The sequence below is a fragment of the Cyanistes caeruleus genome, chromosome 4 (assembly GCF_971803275.1).
Source record: "Cyanistes caeruleus chromosome 4, bCyaCae1.hap1.1, whole genome shotgun sequence".
Classification (NCBI taxonomy): Eukaryota; Metazoa; Chordata; class Aves; order Passeriformes; family Paridae; genus Cyanistes; species Cyanistes caeruleus.
This window is the reverse complement of record NC_141704.1, coordinates 13,452,182-13,467,150: the sequence shown is the minus strand read 5'-3', so window position 1 is coordinate 13,467,150 and position 14,969 is coordinate 13,452,182. Positions and strand designations below refer to the sequence as shown.

General features: G+C 37.5%; 1 protein-coding gene across 4 annotated transcripts in view; it reads left to right on the top strand.

The window, feature by feature from the left end:
* Positions 1-14,969, top strand: part of SRPK2 (SRSF protein kinase 2) — a 128,229-nt gene that overhangs the window by 25,606 nt on the left and 87,654 nt on the right. The window lies entirely within an intron of this gene.

Below are 14,969 nucleotides of genomic sequence, written 5' to 3'. Positions count from 1 at the left end.
TGCATACTATTGTCAGGAGTGTAATGCAGAGGTAATTTTAGCTGCTGTGGTGGCAATCTGTATGCATGGCAGTATGCAAGGCATGAGCCAACCTGTGCCATCGCTAGACAGCCTCTCATTAGCTTCTTTAAAGATATTTCAGTGGTCTGACACTGCAGGTTAATTGGCAGAATAAAATTGTTTATACTTTGTGACATGGTTTCATAATAAAAGCTAGCTACAAATTAGGTAATATTTTCACTTTAATGATCACCCTTTTGGTTTGAATTCTAACTGTATATTTATATTTTAAAATGATGCATTATTTTTTTAAAAAGAAACATTTATTATAAAGGTGGTAAGTCAGAACAGGAAACACTACATGTCAGCACTCTGGGTTAGATTTTGCCACACAGCAAAAGATGACATCTTTGTTGATTGACCTATTTCTCTTTTGCCTGTTACTTGGACTGTGGAAGATTCAATTTTATTCTATCATTCAGCTGCCTGTTAGTAGATTTGTTAAAACCTTAATTCTTTGAATGGTTACAGGATTAATTCTTCTATTGTTTAGCTGTTCTGTTAAGCCACTTTTCAACTGATGTTTGCTAAAATGGGCCCTATTATAAGATGCTTCAGTCTTTCTGATGAGGATTCTGTTCCTTGAACCTGCTGTGTCTAAAACCTTGTCTTCTGTCAGGAATTCACATGCTTGTGTTGAACAGATAGTGTGGTATTAGCTTCAAAGTTAAAAAAAAAAACAACATAAGATGCATAACTCAGTTGAAAAGGGTCCCATAATGGTTGTTTTAACTGTGGCAGTATTCTGAATTTTTCAAAGCCTGGCCCTGGCTGCAGAACACAGGCTGGGGCTGTACCTGTTCTGGAGCACTCAAGCTCTGGAAACAACACGAAGGCTAAATTGATAATTCTCTTGTGCTGCAAACAGTAGCAATATATTTATCACCCCTGAAATTTTAGAATTTCTAGGACAGTAAATAAAAATATTGATTCTACCATGGGCTTTACTTTACCCATCACAGGTTTTAAAAATATGGCTTGGTAACCAGGATTTTCATATGAATAGAGATTAGGGGCATTATAGGTCTGAAAATGTTCTTACAGTCCTGTATGTGTCTCTTAATCCACAAATATATCTGCTTAGATATATCCCATTTAACTTTATCAGCCTGATTGCATTTCCATCAATATTTAAATTTCCTGTGCTGTTGTGTACTTCCTTGTCTATCTTACCGTAATATTTAAAAAAAAAAATAGGCCTTTTGTTACTTTGCATAAATACGAGTGATAAGAAGTAAATGCAGCAGAAATTTGTTTTTCCCTGTCTACTTTTTAAAAATTATTTTTCTCAGCCAACATGCCTATTCATTCTTCTTACAATTTTCTTAGAACTTTTAAAAGCACTCCACTTTTTTTTCACTGATATTCTCCCTGGTTCATTGTGCATTTCCTATTTTAAAACTTTGTCATATCTACGTTATTTCCTTTTTCAATGAAAATGAAATGCTAATGTGATTCCTGACTTGCGTCTGTGTAAGGGAATTTATGTGTTACTGGAGTTATATTAGTGCCTGTTCTAATCTTTATCATCTGTGGATTGTAGTGAATAACAGCAATTTAAAACATTGAGCAACTGAGTGACTCTACTGTTCAACAAACTAAAAAACCATCCAAGCCATAGCTTTCTTTTCCCTGTTTACACCTTACAGAAGGAAAGTGAGTTGGTGTCATTAGTGCACAAAGGTGGGTGGTGTTAAGTGATACTTTAATTCCATGTTAAATGACAACAGAAGTTGGTAACTAAATGGATGAAGGTGATATGAATTGATACAGTTACCTGAATCTGTCCAGTAATAGGGGGATTCACTTGATCTCATGTGGCTATCTTCAGTGCAGGCATCCACAGTTCTATCTGGCTACACTGACTTCTCTGTTGTCGGTGGGGAGATGCTGGCACATGGGGGGATTCAGCCTGTTTGGGATTAGATTAACCAGGTAATGAGTTGAGCTCTCAGCATAGATTTCCCTGCCTATGGTAAAAGGATCTTGGTAACTCAGATGAAGACACTAATAGGCAGAATTTGTTTAATCTGTCTAAAAGTTAGTGGTTGAGAATTGTCATTGTGCCTGTTCAGTCAGAACAAGTAGAACTGTAGGAAAGCCATTTTTCCCTTTTAAAAATGATGCTGATATCCTCAATGATCTTGATGGTATGCTAGGGATTTATACACCTACAAATGCTGGGTTTAGTAACTTTTACAACTGTTCCAGATAGATTTTTAAGAGAAGCTTTGTACATAGGCAAGCATAATGTAAAATAATTTAATTTACACTTCTTCTGGAAGTGCCTTTTCTTTATCTAGTTCCCTTATGTGCTTTCTCAAGCATATTAACAGAGGAATAAAATAATTGTAATAATTATCCTAAGGGATGAAGTCTGAATATTTTATCACTTTCAGTCACTTTCCTAATGATACTTCTCAGCAAAAATAAACCAGGGCAATGTCAAGTCTTGCCCTTTTTTTATTCTTGTTGGAGGAATGGTTTGCTGACTCATTTTGATTGGAAGTTTGTCCAACTTTAACATAGCAATTTGGGGGCGTTGCATATCTAAAAAATAAAAAAAGAAAGCTCTTTTTCCTAGTCTTCTATATAATAATCATGAAGAATAGCTAATCAAAACTCTGAAGAAGATCCAATTTTTAAATGTATGTTTTACTTCTTGTTTGCATGATGTTATTGTACTGTCTTATTCACAATGGGCAAAAGCTGAATTTCTAATGTAAAAAAATAGATACTGCAGGTTCTCTAAATACACTTTGTACTCTCTTAAAGTCAGGTTAAATTGTACTCAAGATACCATATTTTCCAGTGTACAGAAATCTCTGAAACATGATTTTAAATGTCAGGTGTTGGGTGCAACTTGCAGATCTGCCGTTTCCTCAGCTGCTTTCGTCATTGCTTAGTTGCTTGTTAGAGTAGAAGCAGCAGTGCGGGCGTGGGGGGAGTAGTAATGTCCTTACTGTTGTGTCCTTTTGGGTGGAAAGCAAGTGTTATTTTCCAGTGCATATTCTGAGGTATCCTGTAGACATCAAAAAGCACACATCAGTCTTCCTTAAAATATTCAAAACACTCTTGTTGTCCTTCTCTTTAACAACCTCCTATCAGCTCACTTGAACACATTTGCTGCATTTAGTGTTTTCCCTTGCAAGTTTTAGTCCTCATCTTTTTTAGTTTGGTTTTCTTCCTACACTTCCCTGAGCTTTTTCATCCTTCATTGTCTACTGTCTTCAGCTGTCTGTTTTTGCCTTGGCAATATACCTTTTCTCTGTCAATGTTCCTTCTCTTTCTTCCAGAAATCTTGCTGTATTTTTCTATTGCTTCATTTTTCTCTGCTCTCAGTGATTTCTGCTAATTTTATTTTATTCTGTGTGTTTCCCAACAGTCTCTGTACTCTTTTTAATTTCTTTTCCTACATGTAGTTACTAATTAACATTTGAAGCTATATTGGTGGTTCCATAACTTAGGAAAATCCCATTGTTTCGAATCAATTTGTTGCATGGTCTCTTATGATGCTTATTCATAATTTCTCATTATGGTGTTACATACCAGGAACAAATAAAGATTATATAAATGTTGCCATATTCCATGTTTCCCGACAGTAGGGTGAAGTAGTAATGGCATTTAAAAAAATATATATAATCTTTGAAGTGTTTCCTTCCTTGTATGTGAGCCAGGATGATGATTGGTGGGGTTTGTCTGGGTGAGACTTGCCAGTCCTGTTGAAACTTGAATAATCTGATTTTCAAGCATGTATTTTTTGTGACTGTAAACTTAGATACTTTAGTGAATGGTGAATAGCATAGTGAAACTGGAAGAGAATTCAGGTAGTACAACTTTCCATGCTCTTTCATCAGGTTTTTTATTTTATTCAACAAGGTTTTCAGTTTGTTCACCTGTGTTTATATAAAGGGAAATGCTCTAAGGCTGCACCCTTGCTCCGAGTCCTCAGCAAAACCTAAAATAGTAGGTAGAGTGTTACCTGCCAATCTGTCTTCCCATTTTGTTTTTCCTTTTGATATCTTTATGATTATCTGCATTGATCAGTTTCTAAAACAGTTTCTTGTAGTTCAGTAGGGTTTTATGTTATGAAAGACGTAACTGACACTGTCGGCAGCCTGTTCAGCATTGTATATTGTTTAAATGTTGTTCTAACAACTGCCAAACTTGGAACTGTGTTGTTGAAAACCTGTCTTATCAACACTGAAGTCTCTGCCTCCTGTGCAGGGCAGGAGCAGCATGTGTAGAAGTCCTGAGCTCCTGGTTTGAAGATGCCGTGGGCTGGGTTTGGGCACTGGCAGCCACCAGCACTGGGACAAGGAGAGGTGCAGGTGGGGGCGTGGGGAGGGGCAGGCTGGGGGACTGGATGGGTGGCAGGCTGGGGGACAGGCTGGGGGACTGGATGGGTGACAGGTGGGGTGACAGGTGGGGTGGCAGGCTGGGGGACAGGCTGGGAGGCAGGCTGGGTGACAGGATGGGGGGACAGGCTGGGTGACAGGATGGGGGGACAGGCTGGGGGGCAGGATGGGGGGACAGGCTGGGGGGCAGGATGGGGGGACAGGCTGGGGGGCAGGATGGGGGGACAGGCTGGGGGGCAGGATGGGGGGACAGGCTGGGGGGCAGGATGGGTGATGGCCTGCACCTCCAGCAGCGTCGCTCAATAAAATCTGCATCATACAATCCAGGAGAAGATAGGAGGTACCAGAGGGACATAACATCACCACACATTTGCAGAGTGGAGGGTGATTTCTCTCCACCTACATCACAGTGTCTTCACTACAGAAGAAACTATTTGTAGCCAACTTTTAGTCAAGACAATAGCAGGTTTCTCATATGATTGCTGAATAAGTGATGGGGAAGTCAGATGGAGAAGAGGAGAGGGTGTGAAAAGAAAAAAAGTAGAGCTAAAAAAAAACAACCTTGAAAGTCTTAATGTTTAAGTGGTAGGTTTGCAGGCCAGCCAAGAACACTTATAATTTTACATCAGCAGTGGCTGATTATGATACAATGTAGATGAGATATTAATGAACAACAGGAAATAAACGGCAAGCAGCATAGATCTAAATAGCTTTACCCAGTTGCAGCATCAGATCTCATCAGGTCTGGACAGACCTCTACATTATGTAAATACCAACCATATTGGGGTTGCTTTCAACTCCGTTCTTTCCTATAAAAATATTTTGTCCTTGGCCAGAATTTTCTTCTAATAGATTTAAAAAAAATTTCTTCTTCCTTTCTCATATCTTGCAGCAAAAATTTATAGATATTTTGCCAGATTTTTTGTCAGTCATTTATTGTTTTTGCATATGTATAATGATGGGGTTTTTTTAAAAAAATCCCATTTCTTCAAAGAACAGAGCAAAAAAGGGATATTCTGATATGTATTTGCATGCATGTTGTATGTTTTATCTATAAAATTAAAAATACTCCTAATAGAAATCCTTCAGGACTTGAAGGCTTTAATGGCATTACCTTACCTGGAAACACCTCATATTTTCTCTCTCCATTTTTGTGAACATAATATGTCCTTTTCAGTTTTTCCAATTTTAGATACTCAGTACATGTATGTATTATGTGGTAATTACTTTCAGACTTCACAAAGACAGGCATCTGAAGAATTAAAGGTATTTCCTTTCCTTACAAAATGGGAAGTGTAAGCTGGCTGAGTGCCAAGTTACCAGTGTTGGGTTTTTTAACGTTTGTATCAGTTTAAAGAAATAGGTCCCTGTGTTATTGCTACGTCCATTGCACTAGGGAGAAGCCCAGTAGAAAAATCCCCAGTATTTTCATGTTGCTATGTAAACCCAGAGCACTGGCAATTAAAGAGTGAAAATGGTATATGTGAGAAAAACACTTGAAATATAATTAGACGGTTCCTCCTTTCGTGGGCACTGCATGCGTATTTAAAATTTGTCATCGTTACAATTTTTTCTCCAGTAATAATTCTGAAATTTAGTTTTTCTGTTTTACAGCTTTACTGATGATACCATTTCCAAAGGATTAAACTGGATCGAGATGTAATTTAAGAATAGGTAGATCCATTTATTTGACTAAGTCTGAGGTAATAAAATGATGCTATGTTAACAGAGAATAGTATTTGTTCTCAGGTGTGATCATGACAGCTTTATTGTGGTTACTGGGTGTGTGTATTGCAGTAGACAGTGATTTCCTTCTGTGCAGCATCTCAGGGTTGTTTTGCTGTCAGTGGTGGTGATGGCAGCAGGAAAGCACATCTCTGTGTGAGAGGCAGGGATGATTGCAGTCAGTGCATGTGCATTTCCAAGGCCTGGAAAGTGGTGGTGCTTTCATGTTAAGTTTCTTCTGCCAGTTGTGAGCTTTACCTCAGAGATGGCAAAGGTGAGTGCAGGTGCCACAGATCCAAAGCCTTTTCCTTGCAGTAATTGATGTTGGTCTGACAGGCTTGAGCAGGATTTCAGAGCTTGCATTGGCCCTTCAGTTGTCCCTTCAACAAGAAACAAGCTGCAAAGAGCATACTTGAAGGATGGCTGGCTGCTCAGATACAGAATTTCGAGGTTTGTTTAATATTGGGAAGGAGACAAATCCTTCCTGTTTCATTCAATGGTGACTGGTTCCAGAGCCTGTACTGCTGAGTGGACATACTCAGTCTTGTTTACACAGGAGTTGTATCATGTCCAAATGTAGAACTAGAGGTAAAGCCAGGAGTATATGATGTTATTTGGTGACTGTGGCATGATTTGGTATCTTGGTTTTGGCACTCCTAATGGCTGCTGAGAATGTTCCTCTTGTTCTTATTCCTTCAGGTAAAAACACTCTTCTGCCCCTTGTCTCTTATTATAATTACTATATATATTATATTATATATACCATATAAACAATATGGAACATTTTATATGAAGTTTGACAGAGACAACTCTGTAATCTGGCCAATGTTCCTCAAGACTTAGACTTTGGATAACCTGATCACCATGTGGGCCCATGTCCCAGTGGGGCACAAGTCACTGCTGAAGTGGAAAGATTTTTGGCTTGCTTTGTGCTTGGGATGATGTGTTTTTTTGATAGAGCTTTTTTTGAGAACTGACTGTACTTCCATGAGCCCAGGAAAAGGTGAAATGAGTCCTCTTCATGTCCTAGAGGAGCAGGGCTGAGAATGTCTTTGCATCTGAAAATTCTAGTATAAGAGCCTGATGATCTGCTGGTTAAGAAATGTCAAAACCCTGCAAGAATATTTGGAAAAACCAGTTGTGTAGATACTGTGATAATAATCACAATATAAAAACTTGCTGAAAAACATGCGGTGAATATGCTATCTAAATATCTCAATTTACAAGGATTTCTATCTGTAAATTTTGAAAGGAAAAGTAAAAATACAAGGCTTTTTAGAACAGTGAATGATTCTGAAAAAGAAGACTAAGAAGAAATTCTAACCTGAAGTTTGAGGTTATAACATGTATTCAATAGCTGTGACCTCATTTAATCCTTTTGGGTAAATCATGTAGCTTCATCTCCTAGGAGAAGGAGGAATCAGTGTGTGCAAGATTTTATGAGTCACTGCTTTAGTCTTTATAAGGTAACATATGCTTGACTCAGTTTGGATGAATAGAAACCTGTTTTTTCTTTAAAACTGGAATGGTCATTTTGCTACATTAGGGCAATTTATTTTTCTTGTTGAATTTTGAAAAAAAAAAATAAAAGCACGTAACAAATGATAGAAAAATAATAGTAGTTGAAAATTTGAAGAGCACTTAAGACATTTAGGCAAATTATAGACCTGAAAGAAAATGCTATTATCAGAAGGATCCTAACACAGTAATAATTGTACACTAGAATATAAAAGGAATAAATTAGAAATATTTTGGATTAGAAATCATTCACTCTGTCCATTGAGTTAAGATAGTAAGGATAGAAGAAATTATGTGGTTTGAGGGTGTCTATCACACATTATTTTGCTAGAAGTTGAATTTCTGTCAGCTTCAGCAGAGAAGCTGTCCATGTACATTTGAAAAACCACTTGCCTCTAAGTAAGGATTGGAAAATACAGCAAATGACTTACTGTATTTTATCTAACAGAATAATGTTTTTAATTCACTCTGTCTCTAGCTACCTTGTGTCCAGCTGTTTCTGTATGGAAATATGGGGTTTTTTTGCTTAATAATAGGAAACAGCTGGTTTTTAAAGGACAGAAGATATGTTTTAACATTCTTAGAATATCTGGTTGGGTTGTTTGTTTTTTTCCCCTAAAATGAATAGACTTGTAGGAGTAAGCTTTCTGTTTTCTGGCAGCTCTAGGAAATGTTCTCAACTCTTTCCCTGTCCCCTCCAAACAAAACCATTCTCATAAACCTTAAATACTTAAAAATAATAAAGTTCAGTACATCAATAATTAGGAAATAAGCACAGATATATTTGGGGTTAATAGTGCTTTCTTTGGTGTGCTTCTTGGTATTTAATCTGACAGTTATGCAAAATGAAGAATTATTTTTTGTTTGCAGAATGGCTTTTTGTAAAAGCACAGACATTCAAAGAAACTTTGGTCAGAGTTGTTTATTGGCCTCTGATGGGAGGAGGGAGGGAAAAGCACCGTGGTGCTGGGCATACATCTGGTACAGCAAATGCTGCTAGACCCAGCAGAACTATGAGAATGAAAAATTCCTCTTATTGTCACCTTTGTGTTTCAGAAGCATTTTATTAAGGAATATTACAGTTTGGCAATAGATCAAATGCCAGATTATGTCAACGAGGCTTATTTAAGTTACGTGGATGACTAAAATTAAAATTAATAGTTTTGTTTAACTAGTTAAACATCGGTTATTCTATTTCCCTATGTTCATAATGGGCCATTTATTGAGTAATTGTAACATATACCAAAAGTTTTTTTCTTTAATATCTAATGCTTCCTCAAATTTATCTACAAACTTACTTCAAAATTAATAATATATACTCTGACTGTATTAAAAATTCTTCAGAGGTGTAACTTATGTGAATTATGTATATTTATATATTTGAAAATTTAATTATTTAATCAAGTAAAAGGCAAATTCATCTATGTATTTTGTGTTCTTTTAGACTTAACTCTTGGGTACTGACTGGGACTAGCAGCCATTTTGAAGGAAGTCAGGTTTTCCTTAGAATATTTTGTGAAAGTATTATTTTTCAACCATGGCTCACATATGGAAAACAGTTTAGAAGGACAACAGTGATATTACTATGAATATGTTCTTTAAAAGTACCTAAGCATATGGTTCCAGTAGTTTTAAGTATATCAGAAATGTAAAAGGCAGTGGCTCTGAGATCACTAGGAAAAGATCAGATGCAACATACAGTTTCTCAAAAACCCCAAAAGAGTCAGTATTGCTAACATTAAGGCATTGAATGAACCTGTAGATACTGAGTAAATCCATCTTACCTTTATGCAAGCGAAAATGAAAGACTTAAAAAAAAATTTCTATAATTTTTTCCCATCATTAGACATTGACTTCTAGATATTGTCTGCCAAGCTGAGCATGAGCAGGACCCAGTTGTAGTTGAACTTGTGCAGTGTATAGAAAAAAACTTCCCTTTGTATTCATTATGTGGTCCCTAGAAGTTGTGTGTGGGACTAGGAAGTGTGTTTTCAAAACATGCTTTACATTGAGAGCAGTAACTAAAACATGATTCTTACAAAAATGTTTACACTTTAAAGTACATTTTGATATTACTTTTTCTAATACATGTCTTAAGTAAAGGACAGTTTGCTTTATCATTTGGAAGTAAATAGTTTCTTAAAATGGTGATTTTAATATTTCGAGTATGGCATAATCTTAAAAGTTCTATTGTAAAAGATAGCTGTAATTATTGTAATAATAAAGACCTCATACTCTGAGCAGAAATATTATTTAATATATTGAAGAGGAATAATACTAAGAATATTAATGTAATCTCTTCAAGAGGAGATTGTAAACAGCTCGTTTTTCTATCGCTCTTGAGTGAGACAGTCGCTGGCTTGTGTATCAGTATTGATGTGAATGTTATGCATGAGAGACCTGAAGAAGTCCATAAAACTACTATTTTTTTCTCACTTCAGAAGCTTAGTAACATCTGGAAGATGGTTTTATTTTAGGGCCTTTATACTCCTTATGGTTCCATACTACCCCATTTAGTATTCATATGCTTATCAAATTTAGGCTTACTCTGTGTTTATGCCATTTTGAAACCCCTGTTTTATTCACACAGCCTATGATTCTAGCAGTCTTTTAGAATTATTTATTTTAAAAATACATGATCTAAAACACATAGAGTAGTGAACCTCTCAAGTTGTGTGCAAAGCAGTCTCGTTTTTTCTTGGGTCCAGTGCCTCATCAGGAGAATGTAAATTTATTGCCTTTTGTGTTGTTTAGCATGTCACCTGTATAACACTTATCCAAAGCTCAAAACATGGATCTGTCCACATAAAATCACGTTACTGATACCGAAGTTCCTAGTGCATATCATGATTTCTAGGCTGAAATATTACTTAGAATAGTCAGTTTGATTAATTTGATTTAATAGTTTCAGATCTGTCTTCATAGATTCATTTGGGAAGCAGGACTATTTCTTTCAACAGTAACACTGGAAGTAGTCAACTTGCAGCAGGAGGAGGATTTTATAGGCAAATTATGAGATCCAAGCAGCTGTAGCTGTGATGCAAGGATGGAAAATTCAGTGAAGAATAGACTAGGATGGATATTGATAAGGAAGTACATGTTTAAAGATAGTGTAGAAGAAAGGCTAACAGCACCTCAAGCTCGTGTCCTAACATATACACTACACAGAAAATGGAGGAAAAGCACTAAACAAAATGTGTAGACTAGCCTACCTATTAATTAAAAATGAAGTATATTTTTCTTGTACCTGTTTAGTATAATATTTAATTTCAAAAGGAGGTATGGAAACTAGTATGGCAGGGTTTACATTGCAAAAAATTGCAGGTACTTATGTTTAGATGCTACTTTGTCTCTCCCTTTGCTCCCAAGAGGCAGAGGGGTGGCAGAAGGAAGAAGATGTATTAGTTGAGTTCTGCAACAGTGGATCTCTGCCCTGGATAAATTTAATACATGCACTGTCAGTAAGATATTTTAATCTTGACTGATGAACATGTTGTACACCATTGAGATAATCTGTTTGTGGTAGACATGATTAAATTTTTAGTGAAACGGTGACTTCTGTCAGTAGACTTTGAAATTGTGGTGACTCTGATATCTACCCATATGTCACAGGGAACAGTTTGTGCAGTGCCATATACCTTGTCCACACTTTTCCATCTGTGCTTAAACAGCAGTTATGATTTTTTTTTTTTAATTGTGGAGAGCTCTTGTGTGTTTTTTTTTAATTGATAAAACAAATAAACAAAACTCCAGGCTAATCTGCTCCTGTTCTTTTTTCCAGATTATGTATATATCCCTCAGAGATCCCTAGCTCCCACATCAATTTTTGTTTGTGCTTCTTTCATATTGCTAAAATTACAGGATTTCTCTTCATCTTGTGGGGAGAGTTGTTTCCCTTACAATTTTTGAGGTGATTTGTTCTAGATTTGATGTGGAAACTTCAGCTTGCTTGGAGCTTTTGGCATGATGCTCTCTGAAAAATCCCCTGTGGGTTTAGAAATTGCTAGCATGTCTTTCTAGGACTACATTTTCCCAAGCTTTTGGGTTTTTTGGGGTTTTTTTTTGGCATAACAAATTCCTTCCTGCTTTGACTTCACCTGATGCCTTTTTCTCTGGTTTAACACACAATTTCCACTTGAAAGTATCAGAGGAGAACATGTAGGCTTAAAAAAAAAACAACTATGGTTAGTTTCTGCTTTGCTTTGGTTTGGGAAAGACCCAATCATGATGATTAGGAAGCCATTTTGGGCAGTGTAGAGCCTTTCTGGTTTTTGTTTTCATTCAATCACAGCTTGAATAGTATGGCTTTAGAGACTCAGTGTATCTGCTTCTCTCAGGCGTTGGCTGAGAGCCAGTTGTCTGCCACTTGATCTGTGCACAGTGCAAAGTGGGCTGATGAAGTGCATGGAATCACTGAGGAGTTGGTGACAACGATACTACCCCATACCTGAATTTATTATTGTTTTGTAGCTGAAAAAATTTACTGCATTAACTGCTGCTTTGAGATGTGCAAGCGCTAATTTTCATCCATTTTCAACTTTTATTCAGGCAGTGTTGGGATCTGTTCTGCATGTGGTTCTGTGTAGAGTGCTATCTTTTTGTGGCCTCAGAAATTAGGACAACCCAAAACTCTTCAGTGAAGATGAAAATGCTTGCTCACTAAGCAGAGGTTCAGTGTACCTCTGGGTGCTGATCGGTACAGTTACTGAATTCACTCATGGAACACATTAAAGGTGTGGGTCTTTGAATCTGTAAGAGGTGTAGGTCCTGAACAGCCCAGCATTCGCCTTTGTGGCACTGTACTTGAGGTAAACTGAAAGTGGAAGTATTAGTTCTGTGTTAGGTTGGATGGTCATGAACCAAGAAACCTCCAGGAAGAGCTGTTCAATTGTAAAACTTTCATTTTTCCTCTCTTGTTTTTCTGTTACTTTAACAAATACTGGTGTAATTTGCATTCTTCTGGACACAAAGGCTGTAGAGTGGTGCTACGGTGACTGCAGTTAGGTTTTTTTCTGTTTCTGTGTTGTTTGGACTTGGGATGCAATTTCTAAGTTCTGAAAAACTCTGTAAGTGATCCTAGAATTCTGGATATGTAACTTACAAATAATCAAAATAAACAAATGAGAACATTGCTGTTTCTGCAGCCGTTATTCTCTTATGGTCTAAAGGTACTTAGTGTAAAAGCCATATGTCTTATTTTGGTGATACTATTCCCAAGATCAGTTTTTGTATTAGTGATAGTGATGGTATCAGCCTGAGTTTGCTGGTGCACTATGGATGTGTAAAGGTACAGAATTGTTTTTAAAAATGAACAAAAGGGGTCCACTTACAAAAATCTCAGGTAGCAGAGGCAGAAGATTGGTAAATCCTAAGTAAGAAAATACTTCAAATTGACAGAAGGAGAAACAGAGGAAAGAAAAACTCCAAAACCTTGTGATGAAACTGTTACCTAATTGTGGAGAATGCTTATTAAGACATTGGAATTTTTTTCCTATGAGGTCTCATTTTATTTAAATTCTTCTTGTAGCTATATTAAATAAGTCTTTGTTGTCACTTGGTTACTATAATTATGTAAAATTACATTGTGTGCTATGCCATCATGGAGAAATGTCTGTGCATCTTGTAGAGAATCCAGGGACTCAAAGTTTGCAGTGAAATAACTTATATCTTCGATTTGTTTTTAACGTCTTGTACTGTTGGCAGTAAAATATTAGTATAATAATCTTTAGACATCCATTGCAAGGCCTATGTGGAATAAATAATTTGATCAGTTCATTCCAAACTCTGTGGATTTTGTTTTGCTATAAAATCCTGCCATATTAATGTTTATGTAATTAATTTTCATTTTTAAGCATCTTCAGAAGGAATTAAAAATTTGTTCGACTTTGAAATCGAAGACCATATTTATAGTCAGTCAGTGTCAAGGGTCTGTGGTGGGGAAATGAACTTTAGTTCATCCCTGCATTGGGATATGAGTATCCCAGTAGTTGTGACTGTAGGACCACTTGCTGCCTGGAATGGACAATGGTAAAAGAAATTTTTTATGATACTTGCAGTCATACAGTGGAGCCAGTTCTGAATATACTGACATTTTACAGACATGTTTTCAAAGATCTGAGAAGCATCTACTTTGGATGTGAGAACTGAGATAATTCTTTGAGGTTCCTCTGATCAGTATCTTTTGGGAAGAATAAGTGCCAGATGCTTAAAAAGGTGATGATCACTTGCCATCTTGCAAGCCTTCCACCACAGCATGAGAGTGATAAACTCATTCAGATAGTAATAATATTCTCGTTTCAACTTTGGTTGAAAAAAAAAAAAAAAGAGATAAATCTAGTTACCCAGTTCCTCTTGTTTTCAGAAATTTCTGTGGCTTGGTACCTGAGCTATGTGTGAAGAGAGAAAGGTCAGGTTGAAGGTCTTCCATTGTGGAATGGTTAATCCCAAACCGTTCAGGTTTACTGTGGCTGTTAAGCGGATGTAGTGTTGCTCAGGTCTTAACCAGTATTGCCATAGGTGGCACTACGGTCTCTGGCGAGGCTACGATCTTAAAATGATGCTCGCATCCCCGACTTTGTTGTTTCCATTTTTTTGGGTCACAAACCTCTCGACTCCAGAGCTCCTGGTGAATTCACTTTTCAGCAGTCTCTGTCCTGCTTCGGCAGGATCTTGTGGAGCGAGTGGCAGGGTGCATCTCCCCTTGGTGCCAGCACGCCGGGTGTCCGTGCCGGGGTGTGCTGCCGGCGTTGTGGTAGCCAGGTACCAGCCCATTGGTGATGACAGAATCACAGAATTGCTGAGTTGGAAGGAAGCCACCAGGACCATCAGGACCAGCTCCTGGCCATGCATGGCACCATTCCGAGAGCATTGTCCAGACGCTTCTTGGACTCGGCCAGGGTTGGTTCTGTGACCGCTGCCCTGTTCAGAGCCCAGCCACCCTCTGGGTGCCTTACTAGGTATTAAAAAAGAAAGAAAAGAAAAAAAAAAAAAGAAAAATGAAACATTACTTTTCAAAGTGTATTTGGGGGACATTAGAGGAAGACCACTAAAAACCAAAATTCAGGTGGCCTAGCGTTTTCCACCTCTGGTTTCTCAACCATGTGTGAAAGTAGTGATTTAATACCTCGCTTTTTGTGACAAAAATGATTCAAAGAGCCATATTTTTCAGATCTTTTCATCTGGAGGCTTTCGCGGGTGTGCAGTACCCCTTAGCGAGGTACCCGGGAAGACGATCCGGGCCGGGAATCCTTTGTTTCGGCATTTTTCCCCTCGGCAGGCACTCTCCGCGGCCCCCCCGCCGGCGGCAGC